Raw genomic sequence first — 18,511 nt, 5'->3', positions numbered from 1 at the left:
TGATACCATGCACATTAGAGGATGCTTGTACCAAGCAAGCTCTATGTGATCTTGAGGCAAGTATCAACCTAATACCTGCATTTATTATCAAAAAGCTTGGTTTGACTGAAGAAGTCAAACCAACCCGGATATGTCTCCAACTTGCTGATGGCTCCATTAAATACCCATCAGGCATGATTGAAGACATGATTGTCAAGGTTGGGCCATTTGCCTTTCCTACTGACTTTGTGGTGCTAGAAATAGAGGAGCACAAGAGTGCAACTCTCATTCTAGAAAGACCTTTCCTAGCAACTAGCCGAACCCTTATTGATGTCCAAAAAGGGGAAGTAACCCTGAGAATCAATGAGGAGGAGTTCAAGTTGAATGTTGTCAAAGCTATGCAGCATCCAGACACCCCAAATGACTGCATGAGTGTTGATATTATTGACTCTCTGGTAAAAAAGGTCAATATAACTGAGAGACTCAAATCAAAGCTAGAGGATATCTTTAAAGATGTTCAGCCAGATCTGGAGGAATCAGAGAGAATGATAGAACCTCTGAAAATCCCTCAGGAAGAGGAGAAACCTCCTAAACCCGAGCTCAAACCATTACCACCATCCCTGAAATATGCATTTCTGGGAGAAGGTGATACCTTTCCTGTAATCATAAGCTCTATCTTAGAGCCACAGGAAGAGGAAGCACTAATTCAAGTGCTAAAGACACACAAGACAGCTCTTGGGTGGTCCATCAGTGATCTTAAGGGCATTAGCCCAGCCAGATGCATGCACAAAATCCTATTGGAAGGTGACGCTAAGCCAGTGGTTCAACCACAAAGGTGGCTGAACCCAGCCATGAAAGAGGTGGTGCAGAAGGAGGTCACTAAATTACTAGAGGCTGGGATTATTTATCCTATTTCTGATAGCCCCTGGGTAAGCCCTGTCCAAGTTGTCCCAAAGAAAGGTGGCATGACAGTGGTTCCTAATGAAAAAAAAGAACTGGTTCCTACAAGAACAGTTACAGGGTGGCGTATGTGTATTGATTATAGAAGGCTCAATACATCCACCAGAAATGATCATTTTCCTTTACCATTCATAGACCAGATGCTAGAAAGACTAGCAGGTCATGAATACTACTGCTTCCTAGATGGATATTCAGGTTATTATCAAATTGCAGTAGATCCTCAGGATCAAGAGAAAACAGCATTCATATGTCCATCTGGAGTATTTGCATACAGAAGGATGCCATTTGGTCTGTGCAATGCACCTGCAACCTTTCAAAGGTGCATGCTCTTAATTTTCTCTGATATGGTGGAAAAATTTCTGGAAGTCTTCATGGATGACTTCTCAGTATTTGGAGACTCATTCAGCTCCTGTCTTGACCATCTAGCACTTGTTCTAAAGAGGTGCCAAGAGACTAACCTAGTTTTAAACTGGGAGAAATGTCACTTTATGGTGACCGAAAGAATTGTCATTTACTATGCCAGTCGTGTTTTAAATGACGCACAGAAGAATTACACAACCACAGAAAAAGAGTTGCTTGCAGTGGTTTACGCCATTGACAAGTTTAGATCCTATTTAGTAGGTTCAAAAGTGATTGTGTACACTGATCATGCTGCTCTTAAATATCTACTCACCAAGCAGGATTCAAAACCCAGACTCATCAGATGGGTGTTGCTTCTGCAAGAGTTTGATATAGAAATAAGAGACAAAAAAGGGAATGAGAACCAAGTAGCAGATCACCTGTCCCGAATAGAACCAGTAGAAGGGGCGTCCCTCCCTTTTACTGAGATCTCTGAAACCTTTCCGGATGAGCAACTCTTTTCCATCAAGGAAGTGCCATGGTTTGCAGACATTGCAAACTACAAGGCAGTGAGGTTCATACCCAAAGAGTACAGTAGGCAGCAATCAAAGAAATTGATCACAGATGCAAAGTACTATCTTTGGGATGAACCATATCTCTTCAAGATATGTGCAGACGGAGTAATCTGTAGATGTGTGCCTAAAGAAGAAGCACAGAAGATCCTCTGGCACTGCCATGGATCACAGTATAGAGGACATTTTGGAAGTGAGCGAGCAGCCACAAGAGTCCTCCAATGTGGCTTCTACTGGCCTACTCTCTATAAAGACTCCCGAGTGTTTGTACTCAATTGTGACAGTTGCCAAAGATCTGGCAATCGATGAGCGGATAATTTATACGCTTTTTGGCATTATTTTTAGTATGTTTTTAGTATGTTTAAGTTAGTTTTTATTATATTTTAATTAGTTTTTATTTAAAATTCACTTTTCTGGACTTTACTATGAGTTTGTGTGTTTTTCTGTGATTTCAGGTATTTTCTAGCTGAAATTGCGGGACCTGAGCAAAAATCTGATTCAGAGGCTGAAAAAGGACTGCAGATGTTGTTGGATTCTGACCTCCCTGCATTTGAAGTGGATTTTCTGGAGCTACAGATACCCAATTGGCGTGCTTTTAATTGCGTTGGAAAGTAGACATTCTGGGCTTTCCAGCAATATATAATAGTCCATACTTTGCCTGAGATTTGATGGCCCAAACCGGCGTTCCAAATCAGCTCAAGACTGCCCAGCGTTAAACGCCGGAACTGCACAGAAGTGGGAGTTAAACGCCCAAACTGGCACAAAAGCTGGCGTTTAACTCCAAGAAAAGTCTCTACACATGGAAGCTTCAATGCTCAGCCCAAGCACACACCAAGTGGAGTTTACTCATTTCTGTAAACCCTAAGCTACTAGTTCTCTATAAATAAGATCTTTTGCTATTGTATTTTCATCTTGGTTCTTCTGGTTCCCTCTCTAGGGGCCGAAGCCAATGATCACCATTATCACTTATGTATTTTCAACGGTGGAGTTTCTACACACCATAGATTAAGGTGTGGAGCTCTGCTGTACCCCGAGTATCAATGCAATTACTATTGTTCTTCTATTTAATTCCGCTTATTCTTGTTCTAAGATATCACTTATTCCTCAACTTGATGAATGTGATGACCCGTGACACTTATCATCATTCTCACCTATGAACGTGTGCCTGACAACCACCTCCGTTCTACCTTAGATTGAGTGGATATCGCTTGGATTCCTTAAATCGGAATCTTCGTGGTATAAGCTAGAATTGATGACGGCATTCAAGAGAATCCGGAAGGTCTACACCTTGTCTGTGGTATTCTGAGTAGGATTCAAGGATTGAATGACTTTGATGAGCTTCAAACTCGCGATTGTGGGGCGTTAGTGACAGACGCAAAAGAATCACCGGATTCTATTCTGACATGATCGAGAACCGACAGCTGATTAGCCGTGCTGTAACAGAGCGCGTTGAACATTTTCACTGAGAGGACGGGACTGTAGCCATTGACAATGGTGATGCCCAACATACAGCTTGCCATGGAAAGGAGTAAGAAGGATTGGATGAAGATAGTAGAAAAGCAGAGAGACGGAAGGGACAAAGCATCTCCATACGCTTATCTGAAATTCTCACCAATGAATTACATAAGTATCTCTATCTTTATTTTATGTTTTATTCATCTTTTAATCATTATTCCTCCATAACCATTTGAATCCGCCTGACTGAGATTTACAAGATGACCATAGCTTGCTTCATACCAACAATCTTCGTGGGATCGACCCTTACTCGCGTAAGGTTTATTACTTGGACGACCCAGTGCACTTGCTGGTTAGTTGTGCGAAGTTGTGATAAAAAGTTGAGATTACAATTGAGCGTACCATGTTGATGGCGCCATTGATGATCACAATTTCGTGCACCAAGTTGAGATTACAATTGAGCGTACCATGACCTTCGAGAAGGCTCTGTGTGACCTAGGGTCAAGCATAAACCTCATGCCCCTCTCTGTAATGGAGAAGCTAGGGATCTTTGAGGTGCAAACTGCAAGAATCTCACTAGAGATGGCAGACAATTCAAGAAAACAAGCTTATGGACTTGTAGATGATGTTCTGGTAAAGGTTGAAGACCATTACATCCCTGCTAATTTCATAGTCCTAGAGACTGGGAAGTGCATGGATGAATTCGTCATCCTTGGCAGACCCTTCCTAGCCACAGCAAAGGCTGTGATTGATGTTGACAAAGGAGAATTGATCATTCAAGTGAATGAAGAATCCTTTGTGTTTAAGGCTCAAGGATATCCCTCTGTAACCATGGAGAGGAAGCATGAAGAGCTTCCCTCAAAACAGAGTCAAACAGAGCCCCCACAGTCAAACTCTAAGTTTGGTGTTGGGAGGCCACAACAAAATTCTAAGTTTGGTGTTGAACCCCCACATTCAAACTTTAAGTTTGGTGTTGGGAAGTTCCAACATTGCTCTGAACATCTGTGAGGATCCATGAGATCCCACTGTCAAGCTACTGACATTAAAGAAGCGCTTGTTGGGAGGCAACCCAATGTTATATTTATCTACTTTCCATTGTTATTTTATGTTTTCTGTAGGTTGATGATCATGTGAAGTCACAAAAACAATTGAAAAAGCAAAAATAGAATGAAAAACAGAAAGAAAAACAGCACACCCTGGAGGAAAAATTTGCTGGCGTTTAAACGCCAGTAAGGGCAGCAAATGGGCGTTTAAACACCCAGTCTGGCACCATTCTGGGTGTTTAACGCCAGAAAAGGGCACCAGACTGGTGTTTAACGCCAGGAATGGGCACCAAGCTGGCGTTAAACACCAGAAATGGGCACCAGCCCGGCGTTTAACGCTAGGATTGGCAGAAGGAGCATTTTTGCTCGCCACATAGTGCAAGGATGAACTATCCTTGACACCTCGGGATCTGTGGACCCCATAGGATCCCCACCTACCCCACCACCCCCTCTCTTCTTCACCCATTCACCAATCACCTCAATACCTCTTCCCCAAAAACCCCTCACCTATCAAATCCTACCATTCTCTTCACCACTCACATCCATCCTTCATAAAACCCCACCTACCTCACCATTCAAATTCAAACCACTTTCCCTCCCAAACCCACCCATAATGGCCGAACCTTACCCCTCTCTCCACCCCTATATAAACCCATCTTCACTCCTTTATTTTCACACAACCTACACACTACTTCTCCCCCTTGGCCGAAACACAAAGCCCCCCTCCATCTCCTCTATTTCTTCTTCTTCTACTCTCTTCTTTCTTCTTTTGCTCGAGGACGAGCAAACCTTCTAAGTTTGGTGTGGTAAAAGCATTGCTTTTTTTTCCATAACCATTTATGGTACCTAAGACCGGAGAAACCTCTAGAAAGAGGAAAGGGAAGGCAAAAGCTTCCACCTCCGAGTCATGGAAGATGGAGAGATTCATCTCAAGGGTGCATCAAGACCACTTCTATGAAGTTGTGGCCAAGAAGAAGGTGATCCCCGAGGTCCCTTTCAAACTCAAAAAGGGTCAACTTTGATCAAAGGTTGGACCAAGTCCTCATGGATACCACTAAAAAAAGGATAGAGTAAACAAAAGATCCCACTCATCATGAAATCCCTGAGATGCCTCAAGGGACTTTCCTCCACAAAACTATTGGGAGCAAATCAACACCTCCTTGGGAGAATTGAGTTCCAACATGGGACAACTAAGGGTGGAGCACCAAGAACATTCCATCCTCCTCCATGAAATTAGAGAAGATCAAAGAATCATGAGAGAGGAGCAACAAAGGCAAGGAAGAGACATTGAGGAGCTCAAGCATTCCATAAGATCTTCAAGAGGAAGAACAAGTCGTCATCACTAAAGTGGACCCGTTCTTTAATCTCCTTGTTCTTTATTTTTTTGTTTTTTCGAAAATTATGCTTTATGTTTTATTTATGTTTGGGTCTTATGATCATTAGTGTCTTAGTGTCTATGCCGTAAAGTTATGAATGTCCTATGAATCCATCACCTTTCTTAAATGAAAAATGTTCTTAATTAAAAAAGAGAAGAATTGCATGAATTTTGAATTTTATAACAGATTAATTATTTTGATGTGGTGGCAATACTTTGACTTCTGAATGTTTGCTTGAACAGTGCATATGTCTTTTGAATTTGTTGTTCATGAATGTTGGCTCTTGAAAGAATGATGAAAAAAAGTAGACATGTTACTGAGGATCTGAAAAATCATAAAAATAATTCTTGAAGCAAGAAAAGGCAGTGAATACAATATATATATATATATATATATATATATATATATATATATATATATATATATATATAATTGTGATCCAAGGCAAAAAGAGTGTGCTTAAGAACCCTAGACACCTCTAATTGGGGACTCTAGCAAAGCTGAGTCACAATCTGAAAAGATTCACCCAGTTATGTGTCTGTGGCATGTATGTATCCGGTGGTAATACTGGAAGACAGAGTGCTTTGGGCCACAGCCAAGACTCATAAAGTAACTGTGTTCAAGAATCATCATACTTAACTAGGAGAATCAATAACACTATCTAGATTCTGAGTTCCTATAGAAGCCAATCATTCTGAATTTCAAAGGATAAAGTGAGATGCCAAAACTGTTCAGAGGCAAAAAGCTAAAAGCCCCGCTCACCTAATTAATACTGATATTCATAGATGTTTTTGCAATTCATTGCATATTCGATTCTTTTTATCTTATTTGATTTTCAGTTGCTTGGGGACAAGCAACAATTTAAGTTTGGTGTTGTGATGAGCGGATAATTTATACGCTTTTTGGCATTGTTTTTAGTATGTTTTTAGTATGTTTTAGTTAGTTTTTATTATATTTTTATTAGTTTTTATTTAAATTTTACTTTTCTAGACTTTACTATGATTTTGTGTGTTTTTCTGTGATTTCAGGAATTTTCTGGCTGAAATTGAGGGACCTGAGCAAAAATCTGATTCAGAGGCTGAAAAAGGACTGCAGATGCTGTTGGATTCTGACCTCCCTGCATTCGAAGTGGATTTTCTGGAGCTACAGAAGCCCAATTGGCGTGCTTTCAATTGCGTTGGAAAGTCGACATCTTGGGCTACTAGCAATATATAATAGTCCATACTTTGTCCAAGATTTGATGGCCCAAACTGGCGTTCCAAATCAGCTCAAGACTGCCCAGCGTTAAACGCTGGAACTGGCACAGAAGTGGGAGTTAAATGCACAAACTGGCACAAAAGCTGGCGTTTAACTCCAAGAAAAGTCTCTACACATGGAAGCTTCAATGCTCAGCCCAAGCACACACCAAGTGGGCCCGGAAGTGGATTTTTATGTCATTTACTCATTTCTGTAAACCCTAAGCTACTAGTTCTCTATAAATAAGACCTTTTGCTATTGTATTTTCATCTTGGTTCTTCTGGTTCCCTCTTTGGGGGCCGAAGCCAATGATCACCATTATCACTTATGTATTTTCAATGGTGGAGTTTCTACACATCATAGATTAAGGTGTGGAGCTCTGCTGTACCTCGAGTATCAATGCAATTACTATTGTTCTTCTATTTAATTCCGCTTATTCTTATTCTAAGATATCACTTATTCCTCAACTTGATGAATGTGATGACCCGTGACACTTATCATCATTCTCACCTATGAACGTGTGCCTGACAACCACCTCCGTTCTACCTTAGATTGAGTGGATATCTCTTGGATTCCTTAAATCGGAATCTTCGTGGTATAAGCTAGAATTGATGGCGGCATTCAAGAGAATCCGGAAGGTCTAAACCTTGTCTGTGGTATTCTGAGTAGGATTCAAGGATTGAATGTCTTAAACCATTAAAATTCCGACTTGTTGAATGGGGTTGGTTAGAACTTCCCAACCTCTTCTTTGGATCTCATGTCGGATCTCCGGATACTCATTTTTCTTGAGCTTGAAAGGGACCTCAGGGATCACCTTTTTCTTGGCCACAACATCATAGAAGTGGTCTTGATGGGCTTTGGAGATGAATCTTTCCATTTTCCATGACTCGGAGGTGGAAGCTTTTGTCTTCCCTTTCGCTTTTCTAGAGGATTCTCCGGCCTTGGGTGCCATTAATGGTTATGAAAAAAAAAAAGCTTATGCTTTTACCACACCAAACTTAAAATATTGCTCGCCCTCGAGCAAGAGAAGAAGGAAGAGAAGAAGAAGAAGAAGAAAAGATGGAGGAGAAGGGGAGGTGTAGGTTTCGGCCAAGATATAGAAGAGGGGGGAGAGGGTAGGTTCGGCCATTTAGGGTGGGTTTGGGTGGGAAAGATTTTTGAATTTTGAAGGTAGGTGGGGTTTGTGGGGAAGAGTGGATGGATGTGAGTGGTGAAGGGGGTAATTGGGAAGAGAGATTGAGGTGATTGGTGAAGGGTTTTGGGGAAGAGTGTTTATTGGAAAGAGAGAATGAATGTTGAGAAGAGGGGAGAATATGTTAGGTGGGGATCCTGTGGGGTCCACAGATCCTGAGATGATTCTGTGGGGTCCACAAATCCTGAGATGATCCTGTGGGGTCCACAGATCCTGAGGTGTCAAGGATTTACATCCCTGCACCAATTAGGCATGTAGAATGCCTTAGCATACCATTCTGGCGTTTAAACACCGAAGTGGTGCACGTTCTGGGCGTTCAACGCCCATGTGTAGCATGTTTCTGGCATTGAACGCCAGTTCCATGCTTGTTACTAGCGTTCAGCGCCAGCTTTCCTCAGGGCACCTTCCTGGAGTCCAAACGCCAGGATGTTGCTTGTTTCTAGCATTCAGCGCCAGATCCATGCTCTGTTCTGGCGTTGAACGCCAGCCAGATGTACCTTACTGGCGTTTAAACGCCAGTAAGTCCTTCCTCCAAGGTGTGATTTTTCTTCTGCTGTTTTTGATTCTGTTTTTAATTTTAATATTTTTTTCGTGACTCTTCATGATCATGAACCTATTAAAACATAAAACAACAATAAAATAAAAATAAAATTAGATAAATAAAAATTGGGTTGCCTCCCAACAAGTGCTTCTTTAATGTTAATAGCTTGACCGTGGGCTCTCATGGAGCCACAAAGGTGATCAGGTCAATGTTGTGAACTCCCAACACCAAACTTAGAGTTTGGATATGGGGGTTCAACACCAAACTTAGAGTTTGGTTGTGGCCTCCCAACACCAAACTTAGAGTTTCATTGTGGCGGCTCTGTTTGACTCTGTATTGAGAGAAGCTTTGCATGCTTACTCTCCCTTGTTACAGAAGGATAGTCGTGTGCCTTAAACACAAGGTAGTCCCCATTCAATTGAAGGACTAATTCTCCTCTGTTAACATCAATCACAGCACCTGCCGTGGCTAGGAAAGGTCTTCCAAGGATGATGCATTCATCTCCTTCCTTCATAGTGTCTAAGATTATGAAATCAGCAGGGATGTAAAGGCCTTCAACCTTTACTAACACGTCCTCTACTAATCCATAAGCCTGTCTTACTGACTTGTCTGCCAATTGTAATGAGAATAAGGCAGGTTGTACCTCAATGATCCCTAGTTTCTCCATTACAGAGAGTGGCATAAGGTTTATGCCTGACCCCAAGTCACACAGAGCCTTTTCAAAGGTCACGGTGCCTATGGTACAGGGTATTAAGAATTTCCCAGGATCTTATTTCTTTTGAGGTAGAGTTTGCTAAACCCATGTATCAAGTTCACTAATGAGCAAGGGAGGTTCACCTTCCCAAGTCTCATTACCAAACACTTGGTATTCAGCTTCATGATGGCTCCTAGATATTGAGCAACTTGCTCTCCAGTTACATCTTCATCTTCTTCAGATGAAGAATAATCTTCAGAGCTCATGAATGGCAGAAGGAGATTTAATAGAATCTCTATGGTCTCTATATGAGCCTCAGATTCCTTTAGGTCCTCAATAAGGAACTCCTTCTTATTTGAGAGACGTCCCAGGAGGTCTTCCTCACTAGGATTTTCATCCTTCTTCTCCCTTGTGCATTCGGCCATATTGATTACATCAATGGCCTTGCACTCTTCTCTTGGATTTTCTTCTGTATTGCTTGGGAGAGTACTGGGAGGAGTTTTAGTGACTTTCTTACTCAGCTGGCCCACTTGTGCCTCCAAATTTCTGATGGAGGACCTTGTTTCACTCATGAAACTTAAGGTGGCCTTAGACAGATCAGAGACTAAATTTGCTAAATTAGAGGGGCTCTGCTCGGAATTCTCTGTCTGTTGCTGAGAAGATGATGGAAAAGGCTTGTTATTGCTTAGCCTGTTTCTTCCACCATTATTAAAGCCTTGTTGAGGCTTTTGTTGATCCTTCCATGAGAAATTTGGATGATTTCTCCATGATGAATTATAGGTGTTTCCATAAGGTTCACCCATGTAGTTAACCTCTGCCATTGCAGGGTTCTCAGGATCATAAGCTTCTTCGGAAGCAGCCTCTTTAGTACTGTTGGATGCATTTTGCCACCCATTCAGACTTTGAGAGATCATGTTGACTTGCTGAGTCAACACTTTGTTCTGAGCCAATATGGCATTCAGAGCATCAATTTCAAGAACTCCCTTCCTCTAAGGCGTCCCATTATTCGCGGAATTCCTCTCAGAAGTGTACATGAATTGATTATTTGCAACCATGTCAAAAAGTTCTTGAGCTTCTGAAGGCGTTTTCTTTAAGTGAATGGATCCACTTGTAGAATGGTCCAATGACATTTTGGAAAACTCAGATAGACCATAATAGAATATATCTAATATGGTCCATTCTGAAAACATGTCAGAAGGACACTTTTTGGTCATCTGCTTGTATCTTTCCCAAGCTTCATAGAGGGATTCACCATCTTTTTCTTTGAAGGTCTGAACATCCACTCCAAGCTTGCTCAGCTTTTGAGGAGGAAAGAATTTATCCAAGAAGGCCGTGACCAACTTATCCAGGAGTCCAGGCTATCTTTAGGTTGTGAGTCCAACCATGTTCTAGCTCTGTCTCTTACAGCAAAAGGGAAAAGCATGAGCCTGTAAACTTCAGGATCTACTCCATTCGTCTTTACTATCTCACAATTCTGCAAGAACTCAGTTAAAAACTGGTAAGGATCTTCAGATGGAAGTCCATAAAACTTGTAGTTCTGTTGCATTAGAGCAACTAATTGAGGTTTCAGCTCAAAATTGTTTGCTCCAATGGCCGGAATGGAGATGCTTCTTCCATCAAATTTGGAAGTTGGTTTAGTGAAATCACCAAGCATCCTCCTTGCATTATTGTTGTTGGGTTCGGCTGCCATCTCCTTTTCTTGTTCGAAAATTTTAGAACGGTTGTCTCTGGATTGGTGTAATTTAGCTTCTCTTAATTTCCTCTTCAGAGTCCTTTCAGGTTCAAGATCAGCTTCAACAAGAATGCCTTTTTCCTTGTTCCTGCTCATATAGGGAAGAAGAGAACAAGAAAAGAAAGAGGAATCCTCTATGTCATAGTATAGAGATTTCTTTATGTTAGTAGAAGAAGAAGGGGAGAAGAGTGAAGAAGAATGGGTAAGGATAGAGGTAGTGATTTGAGATGAAGAGAGGTGAAGAGAAGTGTTAGTAAATAAATAAATAAATAGAAGAAGAGGGGAGAGGGAAGGAATTTCGAAAATAAATTTGAAAAGAAGTTAAATGATTTTCGAAAAAGATAAGATAGAATTAAAATTAAAACAATTAATTAATTGAAAAGAATTTTTGAAAAAGGGATGAGATATTTTTGAAATTTAAAGAGGAAAAAGTAGTTAGCTGGTTTTGAAAAAGATAAGAAACAAACAAAAAGTCAAATAGTTAGTTGAAAAAGATATTAAAATCAAATTTGAAAAAATAAGAAGATAAGAAGTTAGATAAGATATTTTGAAATTAAATTTTTAAAGAAGATAAAATTTTTAAAAAAGATATGATATAAAAGATAAGATAAGATAGATTTAATTTTTAAAATTAAAATTAGTTACTTAACTAACAAGAAATTAAAAGATAAGATTCTAGAATTTAAAGATTGAACCTTTCTTAACAAGAAAGTAACAAACTTCAAATTTTTTAATCAATCATATTAATTGTTAGCATAATTTTTGAAAATTTGAAATAAAATTAAAAAAAAGATTTTTGGAAAATAATTTTCAAAATTTTCGAAAAAAAATAGAAAAAATGAAAAAGATATGATTTTTGAAAAAGATTTTGAAAAGATAAGATTTTTAAAATTGAAAATTTGACTTGACTTACAAGAAATAACTAATTTTAAAAATTTTTGACTAAGTCAACTCAAATTTTCGAAATTTTGGAGAGAAATAAGGAAAAGATATTTTTTTATTTTTGAATTTTAATGATGAGAGAGAAAAACAATAAACATGACCCAAAACATGAAAATTTTGGATCAAAACACATGATGCATGCAAGAACACTATGAATATCAAGATGAACACCAAGAACACTTTGAAGATCATGATGAACATCAAGAACATATTTTTGAAAAATTTTTTATGCAAAGAAAACATGCAAGACACCAAACTTAGAAATCTTTAATGCATGGACACTATGAATGCAAAAATGCATATGAAAAACAACAAACAACACAAAACAAGAAAACATCAAGATCAAACAAGAAGACTTGTCAAGAACAACTTGAAGATCATGAAGAACACCATGAATGCAAGAATTTTCGAAAAAATGCAAGAAAAATTTTTAAAGCATGCAATTGACACCAAACTTTAAAAATTGACTGAAGACTCAAACAAGAAACACAAAATATTTTTAATTTTTATGATTTTATAAATTTTTTTGTATTTTTATTATTTTTTTCGAAAAAAATTATTAGAAAAACGAAAAAAAAAGAAAAAAAATTTTGAAAAGAAAATAAAAAGAAAATTACCTAATCTGAGCAACAAGATGAACCGTCAGTTGTCCATACTCGAACAATCCCCGGCAACGGCGCCAAAAACTTGGTGAGCGAAATTGTTACTCATGCTTAAATTGTTGTTCTAAATTGATTGTCCCTGGTAATGGCGCCAAAACCTAGTGCATAATACCATGGTCCAAACATAACTTCACAACTTCGCACAACTAACCAGCAAGTGTACTGGGTCGTCCAAGTAATAAACCTTACGTGAGTAAGGGTCGATCCCACAGAGATTGTTGGTATGAAGCAAGCTATGGTCATCTTGTAAATCTCAGTCAGGCGGATAATAATTGATTATGGGAAATATAAAGAGATACTTGCTTAAATAATAAAGGATAGAAATACTTATGTAAATTAATGGTGGGAATTTCAGATAAGCGTATGGAGATGCTTGTCCCTGTTGAATCTCTGCTTTCCTACTGCTTTTATCCGATTTTATCACTCCCTTCTATGGCAAGCTGTATGTAGGGCATCACCGTTGTCAATGGCTACATCCCATCCTCTCAGTGCAAATGGTCCGAATGCTCTGTCACAGCACGACTAATCATCTGTCGGTTCTCAATCAGGTTGGAATAGAATCCCTTGATTCTTTTGCGTCTGTCACTAACGCCCAGGCTTCAGGAGTTTGAAGCTCGTCACAGTCATTCAATCTCGGAATCCTACTTGGAATACCACAGACAAGGTTATACTTTTGGATTTCCATGAATGCCGCCATCAATTCTAGCTTATACCACGAAGATTCTGATTAAGGAATCCAAGAGATATGCGCCCGATCTAAGGTAGAACGGAAGTGGTTGTCAGTCACGCGGGTTCATAGGTGAGAATGATGATGAGTGTCATGGATCATCACATTCATCAAGTTGAAGTGCAACGAATATCTTAGAACAGGAATAAATTGAATTGAATAGAAAATAGTAGTAATTGCATTGAAACTTGAGGTACAGCAAAGCTTCACACCCTTCATCTATGGTGTGTAGAAACTCCACCGTTGAAACTACATAAGTAAAAGAGGTTCAGGCATGGCCGAATGGCCAGCCCCCAAACTTGATCAAAAGACTTAAAAGTCAAAATATGTCTAATACAATAGAAAACTATCCTATTTATACTAGACTAGCTATTAGGGTTTACAGGAGTAAGTAATTGATGCATAAATTCACTTCGAAGGCCCACTTGGTGTATGTTTGGGATGAGCTTGATCTATCCACGAGTTGAGGCTTCTCTTGGAGTTGAACGCCAAGTTGTAACGTGTTTTGGGCGTTCAACTCTGGTTCGTGACGTGTTTCTGGCGTTTGACTCTAGACAGCAACATGGAACTTGTGTTGAGCGCCAGTTTACGTCATCTAATCACGAGTAAAGTATAAACTATTATATATTTCTGGAAAGCTCTGGATGTCTACTTTCCAACGCCACTGAGAGCGCGCCATTTGAAGTTCCGTAGCTCCAGAAAATCTATTTTGAGTGCAGGGAGGTCAGATTCCAACAGCATCAGCAGTCCTTTGTCAGCCTCCTATCAGAGTTTTGCTCAGGTCCCTTAATTTCAGCCAGAAAATACATGAAATCACAGAAAAACACACAAACTCATAGTAAATTCCAGAAATGTGAATTTATCATAAAAACTAATGAAAACATCCCTAAAAGTAACTAGATTATATTAAAAACTACCTAAAAACAATGCCAAAAGCATCCAAATTATCCGCTCATCAATAAGGCCTATTGGGAAACCAGATTTCTAAACCTTGATGCCAAGTTAGCAGGAGAAAAATGATTGCTCCAGTTAAATGAGCTAGAGGAATTTAGACTCAATGCTTTCGAGAATGCAAAAATTTACAAAGAGAGCAAAAAGATGGCATGATAAGAAATTGTCATCCAGAGTCTTTGAGCCAGGGTAGAAAGTTCTGCTATTTAATTCTAGGCTCAGATTATTCCTCGAAAAATTGAAATCCCGGTGGAAAGGACCATATGTGATTACAATTGTGTCACCATATGGATACGTAGAGCTCCAGGATAATGATTCTAACAAAAAGTTCATTGTTAATGGACAGAGAGTCAAATATTATCTTGAAAGCAATTTTGAGCAAGAATGCTCAAAACTGAGAGTTAACTAAAGCTCAGTAATAGTCCAGCTAAAGACAATAAAGAAGCACTTGCTGGGAGGCAACCCAGCCATGTACAAAGCTTACTTGTTAATTAATTAATTTTTATAGGTATATGTCAAGTATCTTCAAGGTAAAATAGCAACTGCTTAAGTTCACAGAGTTACAGAAGGAATCAGAGGATAAAACAGCAAAAAAAGAAGCTCACTGGCGCAAAAAAGCCAGTAAAAGCTGTTTTGGGCGTTGAACGCCTAAAAGAAGCACCTACTGGGCGTTCAACGCCAGTAAGGATAGCCATCTTGGCGTTAAACGCCAAAAAGGAGCATCTTCTGGGCGTTGAACGCCAGAAAGAAGCACCTTCTAGGCGTTCAACGCCAGATTTGAAGCGTCCTAGGCGTTCAGAAAAATGCCCAGTGACAAAGGAGTTCCTGGCGTTCAACGCCAGAAAGAAGCAACAGCTGGGCGTTTAACGCCCAGGAGAAGCTGCACATGGGCGTTAAACGCCCAAAACATGCAGCGTTTGGGCGTTTAACGCCAGGATGGTGGAGAGGAGGTAAATTCGTTTTTACTTCACAATTTTTTTAATTTTTTTTTGTTTCAATTCATGATTTCTTGCATAAACATGTTACAAACTCTCATCCTTCAATTCAAAAAAAAAATTTTATCCTAATTTCTAAAATCCCTTTTTCAAAAATATCAAATGTATCTTAATCCATAAACACAAATCTTTTTCCAATCCAACTCTTTTTCAAATCTCATTCAACTCATCATATCTTTTGAATTTCGAAATTGCCTCTCCCTCTATTCCTCTCCTATCCTTTCTTTTGCTTGAGGACAAGCAAACCTCTAAGTTTGGTGTGATTTGCCATGATCACTGAGCTAAAACTCATCAAGATCATGGCACCTAAGGGAACAGGAAGAGCAAGGATGTGACTTGAAGGAACTAAAGCGTCAGAAATTATCTCTTGAAGGATCAAGCATCCCACAGACGAGAGGAACATCCACTTCCCAAAATACAGGTTGTTGAATTCTAATTTTAGCTTTAACTCTGTGATAGTGTTATTATAGGAATTTACCTTAGAAGTTATATAGGAATAGTAGTAATTAGCATATCTATTTTGGTTTTATTTCTAATTAAGTCATAATTTATTTTTCTCATCATCATCAAACATGAGTAAAATAGTAGATTTTTAGTATAAAGAAGTAATTTATATTTTTCGAGTTCTTAATAAGAAAAATTATAATTAATTATATGTGGTGGCAATACTTTTTGTTCTCTGAATGAATGCTTGAATAGTGCATATTTTTTATCTTGAATTTTATGAATATTGGCTCTTGAAAGAATGAGGAATACAAAAAATATTATTGCTGATCTGAAAAATCATGAATTTCATTCTTGAAGCAAGAAAAAGCAATGAAAAAAAATTTTAAAAATTACAATATTTCATTGGATCAAGAAAAAAGCCAATAGCCCTTAAAATCAAAAGGCAAGGGTAAAAAGGATCCAAGGCTTTGAGCATCAGTGGATAGGAGGGCCCAAGGAAGTAAATCCAGGCCTAAGTGGCTAAACCAAGCTGTCCCTAAGCATGTGCTTGTGGCATGCAGGTCCAAGTGAAAAACTTGAGACTGAGTGGTTAAAGTCGTGATCCAAAGCAAAAAGAGTGTGCTTAAGAACTCTGGACACCTCTAATTGGGGACTTTAGCAAAGCTAAGTCACAATCTGAAAAGGTTCACCCAGTTATGTGTTTGTGGCATTTATGTATCCGGTGGTAATACTGGAAAACAAAGTGCTTAGGGCCACGGCCAAGACTCATAACGTAACTGTGTTCAAGAATCAACATACTACACTAGGAGAATCAATAATACTATCTGAATTCTGAGTTCCTATAGATGCCAATCATTCTGAATTTCAGAGGATAAAGTGAGATGCCAAAACTGTTCAGAAGCAAAAAGCTACCAGCCCCGCTCATCTAACTAAAATCTGAGCTTCACTTGAAACTCTGAGATATTATTGCTTCTTAATTTCTTTTTATCCTGTTTTATTTATCTAGTTGCTTGAGGACAAGCAACAGTTTAAGTTTGGTGTTGTGATGAGCGGATATTTTATACGCTTTTTGGGGGTATTTTCATGTAGATTTTAGCATGTTTTAATTAGTTTTTAATATAATTCTATTAGTTCTTAGGAAAAAATCATATTTCTGGACTTCACTATGAGTTTGTGTGTTTTTCTATGATTTCAGGTATTTTCTGGCTGAAATTGAGGGAGCTGAGCAAAAATCTGAGTTAGGCTGAAAAAGGACTGCTGATGCTGTTGGATCCTAACCTCTCTGCACTCGAAATGGATTTTTTGGAGCTGCAGGAGTCCAATTGATGCGCTCTCAATTGGGTTGGAAAGTAGACATCCAGGGCTTTCCAGCAATATAATAGTCCATACTTTGCGCAAAGATAGACGACGTAAACTGGCATTCAACGCCAGTTCCATGTTGCAGTCTGGCATCCAGCGCCAGAAACAGGTTACAAGTTGGAGTTCAATGCCCAAAACACGTTACAACCTGGCGTTCAACTCCAGAAACAGCCCAAGCACGTGAGAGGCTTAAGTCTCAACCCCATCACACACCAAGTGGGCCCCAAAAGTGGATCTCTGCACCAATTATCTTAGTTTACTCATTCTCTGTAAAGCTAGGTTACTAGTTTAGTATTTAAACAACTTTTAGAGACTTATTTGGTATCTCATGGCATTTTTAGATCTGAATTTTATACTCTTTGACGGCATGAGTCTCTAAACTCCATTGTTGGAGGTGAGGAGCTCTGCAGCGTCTCGATGAATTAATGCAATTACTTCTGTTTTCCATTCAAACATGCTTGTTCTTATCTAAGATGTTCAATCGCGCTTAACTATGAAGAAGGTGATGATCCGTGACACTCATCACCTTCCTCAATCCATGAACGTGTGCCTGACAACCACCTCTGTTCTACATCAGATTGAATGAGTATCTCTTAGATTCCTTAATCAGAATATTTGTGGTATAAGTTGGAATTGATGGCGGCATTCATGAGAATTCGGAAGGTCTAAACCTTGTCTGTGATATTCCGAGTAGGATTTTGGGATTGGATGACTGTGACGAGCTTCAAACTCGCGAGTGTTGGGCGTGATGACAAACGTAAAAGAATCAATGGATTCTATTCCGACATGATCGAGAACCAACAACTGATTAGCCGTGCTGTGACAGAGCATTTGGACCATTTTCACTGAGAGGATGGAAAGTAGCCATTGACAATGGTGACACCCTACATATAGCTTGCCATGGAAGGAGCCTTGCGTGAGGGAAGAGGATTAAAAGAGAAAAGCTGAAATAAAGCAAACAAAGCATCTCCAAAACTCCAACATATTCTCCATTATTAAAGTAACAATTATTTATTTCACGCTCTTTTATTTTTCTAATAATTCAAACTGTTAATTATAATTGATATCCTGACAAAGAATAATAAAATAAACATAGCTTGCTTCAAACCAACAATCTCCGTGGGATCGACCCTTACTCACGTAAGGTATTACTTGGACGACCCAGTGCACTTGCTGGTTAGTGGTACGAAATCATAAGAGATCTTGATTTTGATATTGGGATTAAAATTTCGTGCACCAATGATCCACAGCCTTCTTTGACTCATAGGAAAGACCTTCATAGAAGATGTGAAGTTGAACCCATTCATTG

Source organism: Arachis stenosperma, chromosome 4, assembly GCF_014773155.1.
Source record: "Arachis stenosperma cultivar V10309 chromosome 4, arast.V10309.gnm1.PFL2, whole genome shotgun sequence".
In the NCBI taxonomy this organism is placed as follows: domain Eukaryota; kingdom Viridiplantae; phylum Streptophyta; class Magnoliopsida; order Fabales; family Fabaceae; genus Arachis; species Arachis stenosperma.
Note: the sequence above shows the minus strand (reverse complement) of the source record.